This window comes from Oryctolagus cuniculus, chromosome 10 (genome assembly GCF_964237555.1).
Source record: "Oryctolagus cuniculus chromosome 10, mOryCun1.1, whole genome shotgun sequence".
Taxonomy (NCBI): Eukaryota; Metazoa; Chordata; class Mammalia; order Lagomorpha; family Leporidae; genus Oryctolagus; species Oryctolagus cuniculus.
The window spans coordinates 19,341,048-19,364,109 of record NC_091441.1 but is presented as its reverse complement, the minus strand read 5'-3'; positions in this window follow the sequence as shown (position 1 = coordinate 19,364,109).

The window sequence follows — 23,062 nt, the reverse complement described above, 5'->3', positions numbered from 1 at the left end:
ACCTCCAGAAAGTGTTGCAAGGGTTTTAGAAGAACCTCTAGGAGTAGTGGAGGCAACCGGGTGGCAGCGGGGGCGGGGTGGGGGAGGGAGACTGAGCCTCTGGGCTTTGTTTTCCGTAGCTTGTGTTCCTGGCACAGGCGGTGGGAAGAGGCAGGAGAAAGCTAATCTGCTACTGCCAGGTTTGATGACGGTTGCCAAGAAGTGCAGCCGGCATGCTGGGAGTGACTTAGGAATGAGGCGCTCCACCGGCTGCTGGCCAGAGACAGCCCAGGCTTTTACACCGCTGTCCACCACCTGCGCCCTATCTGCTGTCTGCAGAGGCTGGGCCCTGTTACCCTACCTGCTTCAATTCAGACACACTCCGGGGCTAAACAGCACTGCCGTGGGCAACCTGGAAACAAGCCCGCCTAGAATATGACCGCTTTCTTTGCCAGGTCTACAGCCAGAAGGTGGTGTGAGTACAAAGGCCTCTAACAAGAAAGGCAAAGAAAATGGGGAAAATGCATTATTTTGCAAATTAAAATAAAGTTCAACTGATCCCAGGCACTGAGGAAAGTCTCATCGAATCCCGAGAGAGAGAACTTTTTGACCTTGAGTATGTGATTATAAACTTATTCAAAAAGCAAATGCAACTACAATTCTTGTTTTAACAAAATAACCTGCTTATTCCAAGTGCGGCCCGGGCTGCCTTTCCCAAGCGTTTTCCCTCCAAAGCCGCTGCTCCTATACCAGCCTCTTGCTCGCTCTCGCTTTTCATGTGCTCAGTGGGGTCTACTTTCCAGTCCACGCTGACTTGCAGGAGGCGTCGGCTGATCTGGTGGCAGTGATTTGTTGAACAGCTGCCAAGTGCTGCATCCTTTATTAGACGGCGTGAGGAACAGGTGAGATAAGACACAGTTCTCGCCTGCATGGCTCCCGGAGGGGGAGCCAAAACTGGAACCAGGCTCTCCCATATGGGATGCAGGCATCCCAAGTACTGACTTAACACTGCGTTGCTTCCTTTCAATCCCACTTGTTGCAGCCTGTTTCCCTGTGTGCTTGCTTATTCGTCTGTTTTTACCACAGACTCATCCTCCTAGAAAGGTAGGGTCTAGGAATTACTTGAAGTCTAGACTGAAAATGTATTCTTCCAGAAAGCACTGTGTTTACTTCTGTCCGACCCTGGAGGCCTGAGCACACCTGGATCCATCACTGTGTTAGCTGGAGTCTTTCTAGGCTCTTCCATGGTGAATTCTGACGCCAAAACTTTGTGCATATGTGGTTGTGATTACAAATTCCCAGGGAAAGGTCTTGTACCATCCAGTGCTAGGTCCATAATGTGCCTGCCATATCTCTATGGGGAGAAGATTCTTTTCCGGCTTGCCCAGTGGAACTCAAGAGAGAGCAAACAAAACAAAAGATCCCAGCTTTATACAGACGTCTTCGGCCTTATCACTAACCCTGCCTATGTGTCTGATTCTTCCATGGTGAGAGCAAGCTCTTCTCCAAGCTTAAGAGAAAGGCTTTGCTTAGGGCTCGGGGCCAGAAACTGGGCCTTCACCAATGACCTTCATCCAGAGTGAAAACAATGCCAGGAAATCTCACCAGTGGTTACCCCAGGGAGTAAATTCAGGGAGTGCCACCGTCACACAAGCAGACAACTGTGAGGATAAAGGGACAAGTTAGACTTGCCAATAGGTGCTTTAACGGAGAGGGACATAGAATAGTAAAACAGACTGCTGATCTGAAATGCAGCAAATAAAGACTTGAGGAAGTATGCCTGTGTTAACTGATAAGGTCAGTAAAATGCGGTTCTGTTTCTTTCTTTATGAAAAATGGGTGCATTCTGAGCCCGAATCTGGTGTGGATAGGGTGAGGCGGGGAGCTGGGGCAGCCACAGGCAGCCGGAAGTCTCTGGATTCCTATGGCGTGCAGGGGGAAGAGGCAGTGGAAAGGGGGTGGAGTTGGACGAGGATCCAGTGTTTTCCACACCTGCCCAGAGTCTTCCCTAGAGTGAAACTTGGGACTTCCAAGTGACTGGAACCACTCAAGGTTACGAGAGGGATAGCTCCAAGTGGCAGCAGTGACACCTGCCATCCCTGGAGCCATGAGCTGACAGAGGATCTCGCTGCTGGCCTCTGGTCTCTGGCTTCAGGGCACTGACCCTGGTTGCTTCTCCACAAAGCTGGGCTTGCACTGTCATCACCCTCACTCCCCCAGTGACCTGCTTGCTCCCAGCCCCGAGGAGCCAGCTGTGGTTAGCAGACTAAGAGGTGGTCGCAGTCATAGGACTGCTATGTCAACCTGGTCATACCGGGATGCCGAGTCTCAAATTCTGCCCTTGTACGACATCATCAGCTCTAGCAAGGAGCAGATGAGCGATTCGGAAGAAAGAAACAAATCATAAAACACTGTGAGGTTGTGAAATCTGACGTGCTGCAGCATCTACCCCACGGGATGCTGTTTGGACACCGGACAGGTCTTCAGAAGCGGCTGCACATTTTCCAAGACAGTAATGATTTCACATATTCTGTCCCCATGTCAGACAAGTGCCCAGGAGACCTCGGTTCTTTCTAGTATATGACCTGCTATTTACTGAGAACACAGAGAAGTCACCTGCTCTCTCAGCCTCTGCCGCTCCTGGGAAAAGCAGAGACTCTGCAGTGTGGATCTCAGTTGTTTGGGTCTGGACCCTCCTCTTTCTTGTGGAAATGATATACCATTGGGTAAGAGCTTCCCTCCGGCTGTATCCCTCCAATCACAGGGATCTAGGGGGGAGGGTCCTATCGCCCCTGGTCACAGAGGTGGCATGGATTCCACACTGGTTAGAATCTGCTGGAGTTTGCCCTGGAATTAAGTGATGACTTTCTTCTCTGGGGGAGGGGGATTAAAGCTGGAAAGTTGGTCCCCTATGAGCTGCTGGTTGCTAGATTTGGGGCCCTTTGAAAAAGCCAGTGAGAGAGAATAATGCCAATGTGTTTGGATGAGAGAGAGAGAGAGAGAGAGAGAGAGAGAGAGAGAGAAGCTGCAGATGAGATGCACTGAGGGGCTTCCCTGTGGGCAGAGCAGGAGCAGTGGGCAGTCTACGGTCCTGGTCCCACAGGTGTGTGCAGACGTTTGGCGCTGCCTGGGCTGATTGGTGCCTCAGTGCAAAGCCATCTGGGGGCAGACCCCAGCTGAGATTAGAGAGGGGCAGGTGTGGGAGACCCCCAGGGAAAAGCAGCCCGGTGCCTGCTCTGTCCTATCCCTGCCATGGGAAACCAGGAAAGAATCTGCCAGGAGGCCAATGACCCTCTGCAGAGCTCCCTGGGATCTTGTTCAGCTTGAACAAATACACCCCGTGATGTGCTGGCACTTCTGGCAAAAGCTTATCTTTGGCAAATACAAAACTGCTGATGCAATGAAGTAAAATTCTGTGTGGCATCTGTCCCATGAGCGATGGAGCAGCAAGAGCCACTGAGGGGAGCAGGGGCCGGCAGGCAGGACAGGAAGGGTGACAGCCACAGTTCCTGTCCCCTGTGGAAGCCGTGCTGCTGTTTCCTTTCACTATTTCCATTCAAGTCTATCGACACGATTCTAAGAATGCTTTGAATTGGTTCTTGGGAGCAAGCACAGAACTGCTTAAACCAATGGAGACACGTGATCATGAAGATGCCAGGGCAAGGACAAGGTCACACTGGGTCCCTCTGGGCCACGGAGCTCAGATGTGGTCAGGGTCCACTCTCATTTCCCACCTCTGTCTCTCTTCAGGGTCCTCCCTCTTTCCTCCCACAAACTCGTTGTCTCCTCTTCTCTGGTTCATGCAGGTCGCTTCAGCCACCAAGGGATAGACTCTCTTGTCCACAGACAATGAGAGAAGACACCGTGCAAGCTGAGACAGACGCCCATGTGGGGCTGGACCACGAAGGCCATGGGGATAGGCTCTGTGGCTGGCCAGTTGTGGTCAGGCATCCATGCCAGGACCTGTGGCTGGTGCTAGGATCCTACCAGAACATGGAGGCTACTTCTGCAGCTGCGTGCACAGTGTGTGTGTGTGTGTGTGTGTTGGGGGGGTTCTTAGAAAAAGAGGGGAGGGGGCACACACAGATGTCCGCTGCACCACCAGGCTGCCCCTCAGCCAGCCGCTCCCCTCTCGCTCTATTTTCCTTACCCACGCGTTGCCCTGCGTGAAGCTCACCCTCCACACACGACTCCTGGGCAGAATTTCTCTATTCCCATTGCTTTGCCGACTAGGACTCAGGAAGCTAGAATCTCTCCGCTGTAAGGGCCTTTTGAGCTCATCCCAACCTGCTCATTATCTAGTACACACATCTCTTCCACAGTTTCCTGGTCACCTCGGCTTGCGGACTTCCAGGGACCAGGAACTCAGAAGTCCTTCCATTTCCCCACTGCGGATTGTTCAACCCACCTCCCCTCCAAGCTGCCATCTTCCACTCACCGGCCCTGGTTCTTCCTCTGCGTCTGATGTCCCCATCGACAGGCTGAAGGGAGGGGTAAGCCCATCCCTTCTTCCCCTTCCATACATCTTCTTGTTTATAGCCCTAACAGCCTCCTTTCCTTCCGAGTTCTCACCTGCTTCTAAGGTGCTCCTACGTCCCAGACCTCCCACTCTGGCTTGGAAGCTCTTTTCCTGATGTGACATGCTGTGTCCAGTGTCCTCTTAAGGAGCTCTTTTCAGTCCTGGAAACTGTGCTCCAGGGGCTCCTCGTTAGCCCAGGGAAGATCGGGCCACAGCTACAGATGCTTTGAAGCTAACATCCGCACACATTACCCTCACCCTGGGGCTCTTTCATTGCCAGGAATTATATTCAGTTTGCAGTCCGTGAAAACTACCTTCGTTCCTCCACTTCCTCCCATGTGCAGCACAGGGCCAGCCTCCGTCCCCTCACCTCCTCTCCTGGTTGTGTGGCCCAGCCTTGCTGCAGAGTCCAGAAGGAATTCTGATCAAAGGCAGAAGTCCCTGCCCCACTGCCTGGAGCTGGTTGACCCAGGGCCAACTGCCTTTGGCCTTATATCAGAGACCCGATCCCCTTCTCACACTGTATAGACTTCTAGTGACTTACTGATGAAGCTTAAGATCATGGCCCCAAATGAACATTAGAAAGCTCAGGCAGGTGAATGGTTTGTCACCCTGCTTAGACCCTTCTGCTTGCAGTGGTCTCTCTCCTGGGTTGCCACCCTCACCTTCTCCTGGCTCTGTCCCTGTACCTAGACCTGTCTGGATGCTCCATTCTGGATGTTGGTCCCTAAAACTGAGTGGGAGACAAGGTCACACTGGGTCCCTCTGGGCCACGGAGCTCAGATGTGGTCAGGGTCCGCTCCCATTTCCCACCTCTGTCTCTCTTCAGGGTCCCCCCTCTTTCCTTCCACAAACTCGTTGTCTCCTCTTCTCTGGTTCATGCAGGTCACTTCAGCCACCAAGGGATAGACTCTCGACCAGAGAGTCTGGTCCTCTGCTCTCTCTCCTGCCATACGGAGCAATGGGCTATGGCTGTGCTGCCCTGTGCTGTCTGCATAGGGACTGATGTCCAAAGCTCTCCTGCCCCAGTGAGCACATGTAAATTCAGAATCTAGATCTTCCCAAGTACCCCTCCTGTACTTAAACATCTGTAAAAAGGAATTCTGCCATGAAATCAAGGAAAACTTTAGGACAAAAATGTTTCTAGGGCACCGGTTAAGGCAAGATTATAAAAACACATATAATTCTTCATTCTTTTAATGGCAAAGAGTCTTATGTGTAAAAAAAAATTTCCCTAGTGTCTAACTTTTAGGGACTAGAGTATTCAGTTAAAATCAGGAGCCAAGACTTAGGAGCTCTTGACTGTTGCATGATAATCAAGTGGCGTGGACACACAATCAGAATGAGCTTCTTTTGTTAATGACCCTCATCTTCCTTTCCAGCCCTTCCTCCTCCTCTCCGTCTCTGTCTTCTTGATATGCAATTCCTCACGGCAGGCTGTAGCAACTACATGGAAAAGGGAGGTAATTGAAGCAGTTACCTGCAGCAGCAGAGGCAGGTAATTGGAGAAATGGCTTATTTTGACAAGAGGTGGATTGAGGAGGAGGGAGAGGCAGCCCCAGCTCCCACCGTGTGGTTATGACATCCCTGAGTAACAGTGCCGTTCTTCCAAAACACATCCTGCCACAGACACCAGAGACGGAGGAGACACAGAGTGACTCAGAGAGCTGGTGTCCGGCACCATCAGCCAAGCCATGTGACTCAGATCTGAGAGGACGCAACTCCTACCTACTCAGCTGGCTCCCGAGTTTGTGCTGGGGCTGACCAAATTCCCAGTCAATCATCAGATGCCTTCCTGTTTGTCCTCCACTTAATGAGTCCTGCCCCTTCTATCAGTACAAGCAGATGGGATCCCCGTGATTCTGTAGGGTGTCTGACTTGGAGCTGCTGTGTTTCTACCCATCAGTCTGTAGGCAGAAACTTGAACTTACAAACTCCCACCTGATGCTGTGTCTGGCTCACGCAGTCCCAGGGGTTATGAAGGGCAGGGAAGCACTGAGGAAGTAGCAGATGGAGAGACACGGGTTCAAGTTCTGGCTCTGTTATCTCTTAGCCCTGATATTGAGCAAGTTGCTTATCATCACTGAGAATTATTTCCCACTTTGTGTAAAACAACTTTTTTTTTTTTGTAAGAATACATTGATAACAAATATTACGACACATAATGAACATGCAAACAAGGTTAGTTGGCAATGCCTCTGTAGCAATTCCTTAGCCTACTCCTAAGGGTCAGCCTGATGTGCTCAGAGCTTTCTAAGCCACAGCGTAGGCCCTTCATGTTGGTCTACCAAGTTCACTGCCACACCATGTGGTGATCATGTCTGCACATCTACGGCTTCAACTGAGAACTGTCTTATTCACCTCTGGACTCCTAGAGCCCCGTGGAGCAAGTAATTGATGAGTAAGAGAGCGAACCGGCTGCTGTGAGGGAGGTGTCTGAACCGGCTGTTGTGAGGGAGGTGTCTGAAGTTCTGTTCCTGGTGATCTCAACTGAGGGAAGTGAGGGAGTCTGGGATTTCTATCAGGGTAATGGTGGGCATTGGGTGCAGGGGTTAAACCACACATCCCACACCGGAGTTCCTGGGTTTGAGTCCCGACTCAACTTCTGAATTTAGCTTCTCGCTGCTGACACCCTGGGAGGCCACAGATGATGGCTCAGGTGCTTGAATCCATGCCACCCACACTGGAGCCCTGGACTGAGCTCTGGGCTCCTGGCTGCAGAACGGCCCAGCCCCAGCATTTGGGTAGTGAAGCAGTAAATGGAAGATCTCTCTCTCTCTCTCTCCTTCCCTCCCCCACACCTTTTGAATAAAATGAAAATAAATAAACTCCTTACAAATGATGAGAAAGGGGGCTGGTATTGTGGTGTAGTGGGTGAAGCTGCCACCTGCAACACTGGCATCACATATGGGTGCCTGTTCGAGATGGGTGCCTGTTTGAGTCCCGAGTGCTCGTTTTCTAACCCAGTTCCCTGCTAATGTGCCTGGGAAAGTAGCAAAGGATGGTCCAAGTCCTTGAGGCCCTGCACACACACAGGAGACCTGGAAGAAGCTTCTGGCTCCTGACTCCTGGCTTCAGACTGGCCCAGCTCTGTTCATTGCAGCCATTTGGGGAGTAAACCAGTGGATGGAAGATCTCTCTCTCTCTCTCTGTCTGTCTCCCCCTCTCTCTGTAACTCTGCTTTTCAAAAAAATAAACAAAAATCTTACCATTTATTAATTTAAAATATGTAACAAATTAAAGAAAACTGTATTCTGGTGAGGATCTAGGCAGAGAGAGGAATGATTCATTAAAAATTGTTTTATTTACTTATTTTCACTTTATTTGAAGGGAGGAGAAAGAGCACTCCCATCTGCCATCTGCATCTCCCATGTAGGTAGCAAGAATCCAAGTACTTAAGCCATCACTGGTGTGCCCCAGGGTGCACATTAGCAGGAAGCTGGATCAGAAGCAGAGAGCTGGAACTCAACCCAGGCACTCTGATATGGGGTGCAGGCAACCCACACAGCATCTTAACCACTGCACTGAACTCCTGGCCTGAAAGTTGTTTGATCTCCAATAGCTGACATCTCCCCAGACACTGGCAGTGAAGCCAAAAGTGATTCAACTCGGCTCCTCTCATGGGTGTTAGAGAAGACAGGTCAACAAGAGCTAAGCGCAGTCTTTGCTATCACAGCACTACTGCAGATGGACAAATTCAGACCCAGGAACAGAGAACAGAGACAGGGAGAGATGGAACCTCAGCAAAGGAGGTGGAGGTAGGGGTGGAGACTGCTCGGGCGCTTGATGATCCTTCGAGACCTCACTTGACTTTCACAGCTCCCTTGGTAAGAACAAGTTAAACAGACACAGCTAGGGGCTGAGCAGCATCAGGAGTTCGCTCAGGACGGGTGTCTGGGGTCACATCTGCCACGGCCACATTTGCCCAGAGTGTGGCCTGTGCGTGGGGTGGGGCTAGAAATATGAGTGGTTGAGTGCTATGGCTTCAGCTTTTTTTGCTCCCATCCAATGGGCCTCTTTCCGTATTTGTAGGGGCCTATTGTTAAGGCAGTACAATTTGAAGGGTGTTGAGCTTAATTTTTAATGAGTAGTTGTCTCCTGCTCTGTTTTCTCTTGAGAACGTAGGAGCTGTTCAAAAATATTTCAGTAGGGGCTGTAAGATTACCTGTAGTCTTACAGAGGGGGTGCAAGCTATGGGTAGGGATTTGTCCAGGAGGAATCTAAATCCTTGTGAAGTATTAGATGTTAAGATCTGAAATTGGACAGCCAGCCAGTAGCTGGGATTCAGGCTGCAAATCACCCACGGCTCAAACAACAGCGTTTACTCGGGTCGAAATGTGGGGCCATCACAACAAGAGTGCAACAGCCAGAATGATCTTGGTTCTCCGCTTTTCTCTGGATTGACAAGACTTAAATATCGGACCATTATTTTAGACCTAATGCCTAAAGCCCAGTCTAATGATTTAAGTTTCCTCACCCTCCAGGTTTAGCTAAGTGTGTGATACTCAAAAGTCATTTCTCTCTTTGAACCTCGGGTTCACCATAAATAAAGTAAAAATAAGAAAGCTTTACCCAGCCGGCACCGTGGCTCACTAGGCTAATCCTCTGCCTGCGGCGCCAGCACACCGGGTTCTAGTCCCGGTTGGGGCGCCGGATTCTGTCCCGGTTGCCCCTCTTCCAGGCCAGCTCTCTGCTGTGGCCCGGGAGTGCAGTGGAGGATGGCCCAAGTGCTTGGGCCCTGCACCCCATGGGAGACCAGGAGAAGCACCTGGCTCCTGCCATCGGATCAGCGCGGTGCGCCGGCCACAGCGCGCCGGCCACGGCAGCCATTGGAGGGTGAACCAACGGCAAAAGGAAGACCTTTCTCTCTGTCTCTCTCTCTCACTGTCCACTCTGTCAAAAAATAAAAAATAATAATAAAAAATGTTTTACCCATGTGATTTCAATCATGCCTTCTAACTTTGACAACCAATGACTGCCTAAAATCTGCAGTAGAAGGCATCATAAACTAGTTTAACCTTTCTGAAGACAAATTTAAATTTTAAATATTTCCACTCTTTGGCTTGGTAATTCAATTTTAGGAATTTTGTTTTACAGAACTCCCAACACTCACTCATACACATGCACACACACACACACTCATTACAACATTGTTTCAAAAGCATACTTTGCAAACAAATCAATCAGAAGAGCGAGACCAAGGCTTGAAGGACACACTCCCAATACTGCGAAGTATCCGGGATTGCACTGAGCATGGAGTGGGGTGAAGAAAGATTCCATTTGTGTGTCATGTAGGTGTTCAGTGGGAACATGCATGTGTTATATGTGTGATTGATAGCAAAGACACCTTGTGTGTTTGCTGGTTGGAGTAGCTTCTTCAATGATTAGTTAGACCAATCCAGCCAAGGGACAGAGATCACACCAGCAATTTCAACAATGAAGATTGAATGTAACTGGCCACTAGTGACTATGGATTAATTACCAAGGGTAAAGAGAACTCTCCAGAGTACAGGAGTAGCAGACACAGAGCAGCCAGTACTCACCGGGCAGAGGTGGTGCCGCCAAGGAAGGGACAGACTTGGAGGCGGCCCAGCCTCCTGATCTGAGATTTAGGTTTAGATTCAGAGAACTTCTCTGCTGTGTGGCCCAGGAAGCTGCCTGCTGGGTGCCAGTGGGACTCACGGAAGCCATCTGGGGTATTGGCAAAACTCAACCTGTGGGGTACCCTTGAGGCTTGTGGGAGTCCTGCGTGCTACTGGCATCTAAATTAGAAAAGAACAAGGGGGAAAAAGCACCCCTGAGTCAGAAGAGAAGCCCCCACCAGCTCCAGTGTCCCTTTAGTGCCCTCTACTGGTAAGGATTAACATTGTGCCGGCTGGCAAAGGAGAAATGTGGACAGGGCTCAGCTCTGCGCCACGAAGCAGGGTAAAGAAGGGTAAACTTGGAGACTGGACGTAAGTTGATAATACGAACAAGCCACTAGTTTAGCTACTGAGCTTCCATATACTTCCTACTATGCGCATGTAAATTTCTGGACAATTCCACAACTCTATATTCCCAACAAGCAAGAAGCAGCTCACTCCTGTAGAAACGAAGACGCTTTCATTTCCTCCAAAATTAAAACATGTACAGGCCCACTTGTTGTATCTTCGCTGGCTATATTAATTATTTCTCAAATTCAGCCATAGTTCCATTGACTATTCTGGTCCTCAAGACTTAACTGGAAAATTAAGCTCCCACAATTTGCATACAGATTGCTAATAGGAAGAAGCAAAGAGAAGAAGAAAATGGCTCAAATGCCCACATTAGGTGTGCACATAAAAAGAAAAAAGAAGACATGTAGCTCTGCTGTAGCCCCCATCTCTATAACTGGTCACAAGGTAGGACTGCTAGGACCTTCTTCTTCTGCTACCTTTCCACGGAGCCCTTACTTTCAGTCAGAGCCTTGGCTGATCAAGATTGTTAATGTGGTAGAATAACTATAACATTTATTTCTGAAGGGCCTGGGTTCTCAGTAGTCCTGCTTCTTTTTTGTTTTCATTTCATTTTATTTATTTATTTTTTTGGTTGCTTCACTTTTCCATTAGCCTTACCTAGGGATCATGAAAGAACTAAAAGGCTTCCCAGAGGATCCACTGGATTCCAGACATGGTTCTCCTTGGCCCCAGTATGTAGCAACAGCCCTTGTTTTTCTTCATAATCAGGATCAATTATTCTATAATTTTTTTTTTCTGCTTTCTGGTTCAGTGGTGTAAGAAGACCTAAGGGCCCAGAAGGTAATTTCATCTATCAATCCGATGGATCCATTGCTGTGTCCTCTGGTGGGAGCATTCCGCAATCTTACAGAGCTTAACATTGCCAAGTTGGGAAGCAGAAATTTTGAGTATTAGGGTAGAATAGTGAAAAGAAAGAAATGTGTACAGGGTTCGGCTCTGTGCCACAAAGCAGGGTAAAGAAGGGTAAACTTGGAGACTGGACATAAGTTGATACTATGCACACTTATTCTCACTTTCACCCCTTAATTTATGGATCCATGTAATCTGGTTATGGCAACAGAATCATACACCAGTCATCAATTCCAGGCACATACTGTATTCTATAAGACAAAGTTATAACACTTCTGAGTGTTGCCTCCAAATCAGTGCCATTGCCTTTAGGGAGCCATCCACTTTTCAAGCAGGCCAGTTGCTTTGGATAATGGAATATGTTGTAAAAGCCATTTATTACTTAGGCATGAACCAATTTCTGTCTGTTCTTCACTGCGGAATTAGTTCCATGAAAAGAAGCAATGGCAGCATTGTGTGGAAAGCCATAAGGGTAGATGAGGCCGGCTGTGAGTCCATAGATGATAGTGCTAGAAGCAGCATTACAGGCTAGGAAGTCACATTCATTCATCTGTAGAATCTGTATCAGTGAGCACAAATGCCTGCCCTATCCGAGAGAAGAGATTCAGTGTGGTCGACGTGTGGCCACGTGGCTGGCTGTTCCAACCAAGCTGTGCTGGAGTGGGAATCACTGTTGGTTTCTACCAATTGCCTAGTACACAGTGACCAACAGCTTTGTTCAGATCAGCCTTGGGGCAGGAAAGTCCCTGCTGTTGGTCCGTGGGTAAGCTCTATTTTGCCATCATGTCCACTTTAGTGCTGAGCAAGTATTGGGAAGTCTGACTGATAGCCACAGAGAATATAATTTTGTCCAGCTGCATATTAAGAGCTTCCTGTTGTAGGAGGTGCATTTGGTAGGTATTCTCTCGGGATACAAATACCTCCACAGTTTGCACCCATTCTGGGTTTGCAGCCATTCTATCCACATACCTCTTCCGAAGATACTCTTGTCAACAACCTTCCAATCCTATTCCTCCTCATCCTTGCTGATCCAATCAAGTCATTCACAAATGTTCACAAATCACGATAGACCCATACTCTTTGCCATCTCTCAACCCAACACGCTACTTTCAGTTCTGCCCCCAGGGAAGATCCTTCAGATCTTCAGAGCTGCCTCTGTGCGGGGCTGTTATGTTGCCCAGCTGTCCACTTTTGGGTGGTACTGGCATCTCAAAGCAACACAGTCATAAACCAGGTTGGAGGGTTTCCTGTCTCAGTTAGCTGTGTATAAGGAAATCCTCAGAAGGACCTGAAGGTAGGAATAGAAGGAGAGGAGGCAATGTAGTAGTGTTGAAGAAGACATAGCCAACCGCTTAAGTTATTCATTCATGCTGGATGTGTCTGCACATGGGCTATTCTGTAGCCTGTCCACGTGGTTAGAATTTGCTGCTGCGTACATACATGCTAATGCCTACTTGGGCCTTATACATATCAGTACGTGATAGGAAGCTTGGGCCACATGGTTTTCTGAGAACCCACAGCTGAATTTTCAGGTTTTCCCCAAGACAAATAGCTATTTCTCAAAAACAGTGGGAACATATCTATTTGGCAGTGCATAAATTCCCTCCGAAATCCTCAAAATCTGCTCTGTGGTTCTTGTTTGGTGCTGGCTAGAAATTTTCCACAGCTTTCTTATTTGGCCTCAACACTTTGAGAGTTATTATTGTATGTGTTGGATCGTGAGATCTAAGTGGGAAAGCAGCTTGCACAGGAGCTGGATTAACTGCAGAGCCATTTCTTGTTATGGAACATTCTTAAAACTGGTAGCCTTGGGGCAGGCATGTGGCATAGCAAGTTAAACTGCTGCTTACAACACCAGCAGCCCACATCAGGGTGTTAGAATGTTCTCACCTTTGACCTGGCCAAGCCCTGACCATTGTAGCCCTTTGGAGAGTAGATCAATGGAAACAGCACCAAAAGCATTTGCTTTTGCCTGGCAGTGTCAGCAGTACACCTCACAGTCTTGCTTTGGCATTATGTCCATGCTCTCTGCCATGGTATAATTGGCAGAGATGGTGATCATCTTGCCACTCTGAGAAACATCACATTGCTCCACTACATTGGTAAAATTATACTGACGGAAGCTGGTGAACAGGAAGAAGTAACTCTATTAGATGTCTTTGTATTAAATATACAAACTAGAGGGAGAAAGGAAAAACACAAAAGTTTCACATCTGCCAACTTACCGAAATTTCTGGAGGTTCAGTGGTCTGGACAATATTGAGATATTCCTTTTAATGTGAAGCATTTTTAAGCAACCACCCCAAGTGAAGAGATACAATGTTTGGTCTTTTGGGAATTGGGGACACATAGACCACTTTGAGTGTTGTGCTTTAACCTATTCAAAGTGACCTGTGAGGGTACCAAGTTTCTTTTCATGATTTATTTTATTTGTTTGAAATGCAGAGAGAGAGGGAGAGAGAGAGAGAGAGAGAGAGATTTTCCATCAACTAGTTCACTGTCTCCCCCCTAAATGCCTATCGTAGGGTCTGCTGGTGTGGTAGAGCAGGTTAAATCTCCACCTGTGACCGCCATCCTGTCGCTCCCCGTCTTCGTGGAGGAACGACGCAGGACCCTGCGCTGTTCTTTTGTCTGCTCGGCCCTCCCCGGGTTTGCTGCTGGTTCTTCCCGGGTTGGCTACCGTCCCTCCACCTCCGTGGAAGGGCGGTTCCCCCTGCCACTTTTCCCCACTTCCGCAGGGGAGTGGCACACCGCCGGCCGGCTCTCTTGGGGGCTGCACAGGTGTTCCTTCAGATAGATGTTCCCCTTAGATGTTCCTGGTGCATGTTGTCTCTCTCCTCCTTTATAGTCCTCTTCCACCAATCCCAACTCGGCTGCCCACACGCTGAGTACGCTGCTCTCCTCCAATCAGGAGCAAGATCAGCTCCTGCAGCTCAGTCAATCAAATTGGCGAGAGGCAGCTGCGTAGAAGCTGCTACTCCCTTCTCAGCGCCATATTGTGGGAGAGCAGATGCATAGAATAAGTCTTAATTCCAGTAACTTAGTCTAGTCCTAGTTGCTCCCCACACATCCCATATCAGGGCACTAGTTGGAGTTCCAGATGATCTGTTTCCAGTCCAGTTTCCTGCTAATGTTCCCTGGGAAGGCAATAGAAGATGACCCAAGTGCTTGGGCTCCTGACACCTATGTGTGAGATCTAGATGGAGTTCCTGGTTCCTGACTTGGCCTGACCCATCACCACCATTGCTGCCATTTGAGGTGAGAACCAGAGGATACAAAATCTCTTTCTCTCTTTGTCTCTCCATGTCTGTCAGTCACTCTGCTTTTCAAATAAATAAAATAAATCTTTTTTTTTAAATGCCTGCAACAGTCAACATTGGGTCAGGCAAAAAGCCAGGACACTGGAACTCATTCCAGGTCCCCCATGTGGGTGGCAGGGACCCAAGTACTTGAACCATAATCTTCTGTCTCACGGTGTACACATTAGATAGAATCTAGAATTGGAAGTAGATTCAGAACTCAAGACCAGGCACTCTGATAGAGAAGGTGGGCATCCCAACCAGTGTCTTAACTGCTGCACCAAATGCCTGCCCCAACTTTTGGTGGTTCTTACAAATGGATATGAAGAAACCCAAACATTATTTAGATTAACATCTGCATTCCAAGTGACAGTAGCTGTGTTGGTCAAGTAAAGATCTGGAACAGCAGCTACAATTGGAGTCACCACCTGATTCATTTTACAATAATCCATAAGCCATTCTCCAATATTCACCCAAATTTTGCATGGGTCAAAAAGGTGAGGTATGTAGGGATGTGATGGGTTTTGCCATCTCTACATCTTTGTTCCCTCACTGGTGGCCTTGAACTCTTCAAGTACCACAGGGAGGGGGTATTGCTTCTAGTTTACCTATCTTGGTGGAGAGAGGACATTCTATCAGTTTCCACTTAGCTCTTCTACCATAAGTGCCTTATCTCTGGTCAGAGAGAAAATATAGGGATTCTTTATAGCTACTCTGAATTCACATCTAAGCTCTGAGGAAGCAACCACTTCCATAGACCAACTGGGTCTATAGACCAACTGGTCCTACCCTGACTCAGATTTGGGCTAAGATTTCATCTATCACCTTTCCTATAAGCTCCCACTTTGACTTGTGGCCACAGTCACATTTTAGGTCTCAAGGAATTGAAAACAATTCAGAGACAGCGTTTAGTATTCCCAGAATATCTGGTTATTTCCTTATTCCCAGTGCACAGTCACTCCTATGAATGTCTATGAGTCCCATTAGGAAAGCTTAGGGAAGAAGCTAAGGCATATAGTGCCTGCCTATGGATTCCTAGGGATGAGAAGAACTGAAACTGGTAGGAGATGAGTGCCTATTGGTATGGATGAGACTCCCTGGGAGCCAACTCCTGGAGTGCTGCTTACACTTGCAAGGGAGCCACCCCACGTGGTGCTTGGAAAACTCGCTGAGTATCCCACATGCCACTAGAGTTGGGAAATGAAACACCTCCTCTCACAGGCTCTCTCCAGAACGATCTACTGAGAGAGCTTTTCAAAGTTAATGTTATAAACCAAATCCCAAGTTAGTAGGAGGAAAGAAATAATTAAAATTAGAGAAGAAATACACAAAACTGAAACAAAAAAAACAATACAAAAGAGATGTGTTTTTGAAAAAATAAACAAAATTGATATACCATTGGCCCAACTAACTAAAAGGAAAAAGAGAGAGAGAGAGAGAGAGAGAGAGAGAGAAGATCCAAATCAATAAAATCAGAGATGAAAAAAATACAAATAAAAAGAATCATTAGAAATTACTACAAGGAGCTGTATGGCAACAAATTTGGAAACCTAGAAGAAATGGATAGATTCTTAGACACATATAATCTACCAAAATTGAGTCATAAAGACATAGAAAACCTAAACAGACCAATAACCAAGATGGAAATTGAATCAATAATAAAGACCCTCCCAACAAAGAAAAGCCCAGGACCAGACACATTCACTGCTGAATTCTACCAAACATCCAAAGAAGAACTAATTCCAATTCTTCTCAAGGTATTCAAAACAATTGAAAGGGAGGGAATCCTCCCAAACTCCTGTATGAAGCCTGAATCATCTTAATTCCTAAGCCAGAAAATGATACAACAGAGAAACAGAACTATAGACCAGTATCCCTGATAAACACAGATGAAAAAATCCTCAATAAATTATTAGCTAATAGAAACCAACAACACATCAGAAAGATCATTCATTCAGACTAAGTGGGATTTATCCCTGGTATGCAGGGATGGTTCAATATTCACAAATCAATCAATCATGTGATACATCACATTAATAAACTCAAGAAAAAATCATATGGTTATCTCAGTAGATGCAAAGAAAGCATTTGATAAAACACAACCTCTTTTCATGATGAAAACCTTAAACAAATTGGGTATAGAAGGAATATTCCTCAACACAATCAAGACAGTTTATGACAAACCCATGACTTACATCCTATTGAATGGGAAAAAGCTGGAGCATTCCCCTAAGATCTCGAACCAGGCAAGGATGCCCACTCTCACCATTGCTATGTAACATAGCCCTTGAAGTTTTGGCCAGAGCCATTAGGCTAGAAAAAGAAATCAAAGGGATACAAATTGGAAAGGAAGAAGCCAAACTATCCTTATTTGCATATGACATGATTCAATATACAGAGATCCAAAAGACTCCACTAAGAGACTATTTGAACTCATAGAAGAGTTTGGTAAAGTAGCAGGATATAAAATCAACACAGAAAAAATCAACAGCCTTCATATACACAGCCAATACCTTGGAGACTACTTTGGAGACTGGTTTATTTCACTTAGTATAATGGTTTCTAGTTGCATCCATCTTGTTGAAAAAGACAGGCAGAACTTTTAAGATTAGTCCCATTCACAATAGCTCCAAAAAGAATTAAATGCCTTGGAATAAATTTAATCAAAGATGTCAAAGATCTCTATGATGAAAATGACAAAACACTAAAGAAAGAAATGGAAGAAGACATTTTAAAAATGGAAAGATCTTCCATGTTCATGGATTAGAAGAATCAATATCATCAAAATGTCCATACTGCCAAAAGCAATTTACAGATTCAATGTGATCATAATCAAAACACCAATGATATTCTTTGCAGATATAGAAAAAATGATGCTAAAATTAGTATGGAAAAATAAGAGACCTGAATAGCTATAGCAATCTTATACAACAAGATCAAAACCAGAGGCATCACAATACCAGATTTCAAGACATACTACAGGGCAATTATAACCAAAACAGCCTGATCTTGGCACATAAACAGACATGTAGACCAATGGAACAGACTAGAAACTCCAGACATCAATCCACACATCTACAACCAACTTATATTTGACAAAGGGTGAAAATAAATCCCTGGAGCAAGGATAGTCTCTCTAATAAATGATGCTGGGGAAACTGGATCTCCACATTCAGAAGTATGACACTAGACCCATACCTTACAACCTACACAAAAATCCACCCAAAATGGATCAAAGACATAATTCTATGATTTGATACCATCAGATTAGTAGAGAACATTAGGAAGATTCTGCAACATATTGGCATAGGCAAAGACTTGTTGGAAAAGACCTCAGAATCACAGGCAATCAAAGCCAAAATTCACAAGTGGGATTACATCAAGCTGAGAAGCTCCTGCACTACAAAAGAAACACTCAGCAAAGTGAAGAGGCAACCAAGAGGTAAACGACAGAATGGGAGAAAATATTTGCAAACTCTACAACTGATAAAGGGTTAATATCCAGAATCTATAAAGAGCTTGAGAAATCCAACAACAACAACAACAACAACAAAACAAACAATCCAATTAAGAAATGGGCAAAAGACTTGAATAGCATTTTTCAAGAGGTCATTCAAATGACCAACAGACACTTGAAAAAATGCCCAGGATTACCAACCAACAGGGAAATGCAAATCAAAACCACAATGAGGTTTCACCTCACCCTTGTTAGAATGGCTTTCATCCAACAATTAACAAACAACAAATGCAGGCGAAGATGTGGGGGGAAAGGTACCATAATCCACTGTTCGCAGGAATGTAAACTGATACAGCCACCGTGGAAGACAGAATGGAGATACCTCAGAAATTTGAATATAGACCTACCAAATGATCCAGCCATCTCACTCCTGGGAATTTATCCAAACCAAAAAATATCAGAATTTAAAAGGGTTTTTTGTACCCCCATGTTCATTGTAGCACAATTCACAATTGCTAAGATATGGAATAAACCCAGATGTATATCAATTTTTCACTAGATAAAGAAATTATGGTATATATACACTATGGAGTACTACTCAGCTGTGAAAAGGTAAAATCCTGTCTTTTTCAACAAGATGGATGCAACTAGAAACCATTATACTAAGTGAAATAAACCAGTCTCCAAAAGACAAATACCATGTTTTCCCTGATACAAGGTAACTAGTAGAGTACCTAAAACATAATGTTTAGGAGTGAAATGGACATTTTGAGATTTGATGATTGTTTACAGCCCTTGTCTCTTCTGTTGAGGAACAGCTTTTTTTTCTTCACGTGATTTGTTGAACTCTTTACTTAGTGTAGGGTTAACTATACGATCATTAAGTAGACTGAAAATAGATCTTTGTAAAAATTAAGAGTGGGAATGTGAGAGGGCAGAGGTTGGAGCTTGGGTGTGAGGGAGGGTAGGAAAGGAAGTATCACTATGCTCCTCAATCTGTATATATGACATACATGACACTTATATAACTTAAATAAAACTTTTTTAAAAAGGGAAAAAAGCCAATGTTATATTCTAGCTGACAATGAGGAAATGTTCACAAGATCCAGCTCTAGTATCACAAAGTAGGATAAAGAAGGGTAGTGGATGGGACTTGTTTTTAAAAATTGAGCACCTACGACCTGCCAGGCATTGTACCTGCTGCTGGAGATGCAGGATTAGAGACTCAATTTCCACCCTAGAGAATCACATAGCTTTATGGGGAGGGGGGAGCATTTGGGAGTGGGTATAGAGAGGAGTGCCCAGTGAACAGACGTGTCATAGGACGGGGGCATCCGAGCGTTCCATGGAAACAGCTTTTCCCCACAGAAGTAGGGTTTGATCTGCTTCTTCCAGGGAGTAGACAGAAAACTGGGGCAAAAAGAGGGTGTTAACAAACAGGGAATCCTCCAGATAAAACAGGCAGGGAGTTATGACAGCATGGGCATTCAGAGAACCAGAAAGAATTCAACAAGACTGTTATAAGAGGAAAGGTTAGAGATCAGACTGAGGTTGGTCTCTCTCTCTCTCTCTCTCTCTCTCTCTCTCAGTCTCTCTCTCTCTCTCTCTCTCTTGTGTGTGTGTGTGTTTAAGGTTGTTCCCTGTCCTGCAAGAAGGTTGAATGAATTCCAGAAAGTCACAGGACACAGGTTAAGATCCAGGTTTTGGAAGGGTAGAAAAAACTCACAAAGCCAAGGTTTGCAAGCAGAGGGTCGTGCATTTTCCCAGGCTTGCTTTGCTCCCCATGGAGAAGCCTGAGCTATGGTGTGTAATGGACATGGGATCATGGAATGGGTTCTGTTCCAGTGGCTGGAGCCTGAGCTTATTTGGGAAAGACCTTATGGACCAAGTAGGTGAAAATATTCCTTTTTCTAAAATTTATTTTATTTGTTTGAAAGGCAGTGACAGAGAAAGAGAGAGAGAGAGAGAATTTCTTCTATCCACTGGTTCACCACCCTGTTGCTGTGGATTTGTTCTGGGAGGAGGAGCATGGTGGGGGCAAGAGGCATGGAGTCACCACACAGAACCCAGGAGTCAGGTGAAAGCAGACCTGAGGCGAGCAGCCTGCAGACTCGTTTATTTCAGTTGGTACAACAGCTTATATAGCCAAAGCAGCCAATCTGGTCAAGGGGCAGTCTATGCCCTAACCAATCACAGCCTGTTGCCAGGCAGTATCTGAAGCCATCTAATCACAGCCTGTTTCCAGGCAGGCTCCATTGCCAGGTGGGTTTCAAAGCCATTCCTGAGTAACTGATGCTCGCTTGCCAGCTGCCATCTTAGCATGGCCTTCTCATTCCACCACATCCCCCAAATGGCTGCAGTGGCTAGGGTTGGACCAGGATGAATCCAGGAGCTGGGGACTCCATCCTGGTCTCCTACATGGGTGGTGGAGGCATAAGTACTTGGACCATATTCTGCTGCCTCCCAGGCATATTATTAGGAGCTGGATTGGAAGAGGAGCAGCTGAGACTTCAAGCAGCACACATACAGGATGCTGGTATCACAGACAGCAACTTGACACACTGTGTCACAATGCCAGTCCTGAGAAAATATTCTTGTCAGTAGCAGAATAAGCAAGTGGCATAGCACCAGGCTGGATTTGTGATGCCAGGTACTTAGAAGAATTTTCTGGGAAAGCCAGCTGCCCTGCATGCCAGGACATTTGGAGTGATGGGAAGTTCAAGTCATCATGTCAGAGGGAGGTGGTCTCTGGCCATGCAGGAAACAAGGCTTGGGTGCCACCTTCTTATGAGGAAAAGAGGGTGTCCCAAGTCCCCCTAACTCCTTGGTTGGGCAATTCATGGTAGTCACTCAGTCTCACTGATGCAAGATGGTGTCCACTGAATACCAGAGAAACACGCAAATATCAAATAGTAAAGTGTGGGGAGCAACCCGGACTAGACTAAGTTACTGGAATTAAGACTTATTCTATGCATCTGCTCTCCCACAATATGGCGCTGGGAGAGGAGAAAACAGCTTCTACGCAGCTGCCTCTTGCCAACTTGAGTGATGACCTCCAGGAGCTGATCCTGCTCCTGATTGGAGGAGGGCAGCGTACTCGGCGTGTGGGCAGCCGAGTTGGGATTGGCGGAAGAGGACTATAAAGGAGGAGAGAGACAACATGCACCAGGAACATCTAAGGGGAACATCTAAGAGGAACACCTGTGCAGCCCCCGAGAGAGCCGGCCGGCGGTGTGCCGCTCCCCCGCGGAAGTGGGGAAAGTGGCTAGGGGGAACCGCCCTTCCACGGAAGTGGAAGGGACGGTAGCCAACCCGGGAAGAACCAGCAGCAAACCCGGGGAGGGCCGAGCAGATGAAAGAACAACGCAGGGTCCTGTGTCGTTCCTCCACGAAGACGGGGAGCGACATAAAGGGTTTACAGCCAGGTTAAGTAGCTTTGATTTTGACCTCTAAGGCAATAAGGGACTGCAGAACCATTCTGAGCAGTGACTTGCTCAATACAACCAGACTTGCAAGTTAAGAACAGTCCAGTAGTATGGAGGTCAGGTGTGGGAGCAGAGGAAGAGAAATGGCTAGAGCCAAAGGAGAAGAAGGGGTGATGGGGGGCACACAAGCGAAACAGTGGCAGAGAATGGAAAGGAAAAGATACAGGAGGTATCTGGAGAGAACTGGCAGGGTTTCTGATCAACAACTCAACAAGGGATGAGAGTTGCAGGAGAGAGCAGGAGAAGTCAGAGTTGATTTCCTGATTTCTAAGATCACAGGGACCACTAATCAAGAAAAGGTATACACACACTTGAACCTCCACTCTCTTCCCACAAACCTGCTCCGCCTGCAGATTTTCCCTACTCTCAGTTGAGGACTAGTCTGTTCTTCCAGTTCCTCCAGATAAAACCCCTGGGGTCAGCCTCCACCCGTCTTTTCTCTTGCCATATAGCCATCCTTTTGAAAAATCCCGAGGACTCTCTCTATCTAAAATACACCCAGAATCTGAATACATCTAAACGGCTCCAGTACCATGACCTGAGATCCAGCAACTGTTAACAATCACTGCATCCAACTGGGTACTCAGGGGCACCTACTTGTTTACAATTTTATACAGCTGATGTTTGGAAGAACCTTACACAGACCAGCTTCTGGATCTGTGCATGTCCAACATTTCTTCTCCTTTCCAACTCATACACTTCCAAGGCCAGGTGCTGCAGGACACTGTCCTACCAGATGCCACCTCTAGTGCAACTTCCTGCCACCATGTCAATGGAATTGGCACAACTGTTAGCAGTACTGCTAGTGGCCATTCCTATGCCAAGATGCCAAGAAATGACCATGCACCGCATAAGTATGTCCACTGAACCCAAACCAGAATCTATCATCAAGTCCACTGCTCCTCAGCTGGATCCCCAACACACGACTAGCTCTCCCACAGGACAGGAAATGGTATGGAGAAGTTGGGGTGCAAAGAAGAAGAACTCCTACCCACCAGCTAATCCAGTGTCTTGATTTTCAAATGTTCACAAAATCACATGGCCAACGATTCTCCCAGGCCTTTGGAAAGGGGCTTTGTGAGTGTAAGGTCTCAAAGCTAGTTTTTCCTTAGCCTCATAATTTCAGTTTCTGGCATATTTTAAGTTGCAACCTACACCCCTCCCCCAGGCTCCCCACCTTTCTCATTTGCATTTCCTGTTTCCATGGCACCACCACCTTTTAGGAACTGTATAGTTCTGCCCCTGGTAGCCTGGAAGCTTCCGGAAAGCAAAGATCTTTGTAGTTTGATTCACTGATGTTTCTCAAGTGGGTGAAAAGGGGCATAGTCAGTGCTCCACAAAGATGTGTGAATCAATGAATTAAATAGTGCCTAAACGAGTGAATGAATGACCCAAAGGTAATCTAGGATCAGGATTGTGTTAATCCGGACTCAAAATTTAAAAATTTGCTTTTAATCCAAACTTTGCCTCTTAATCTT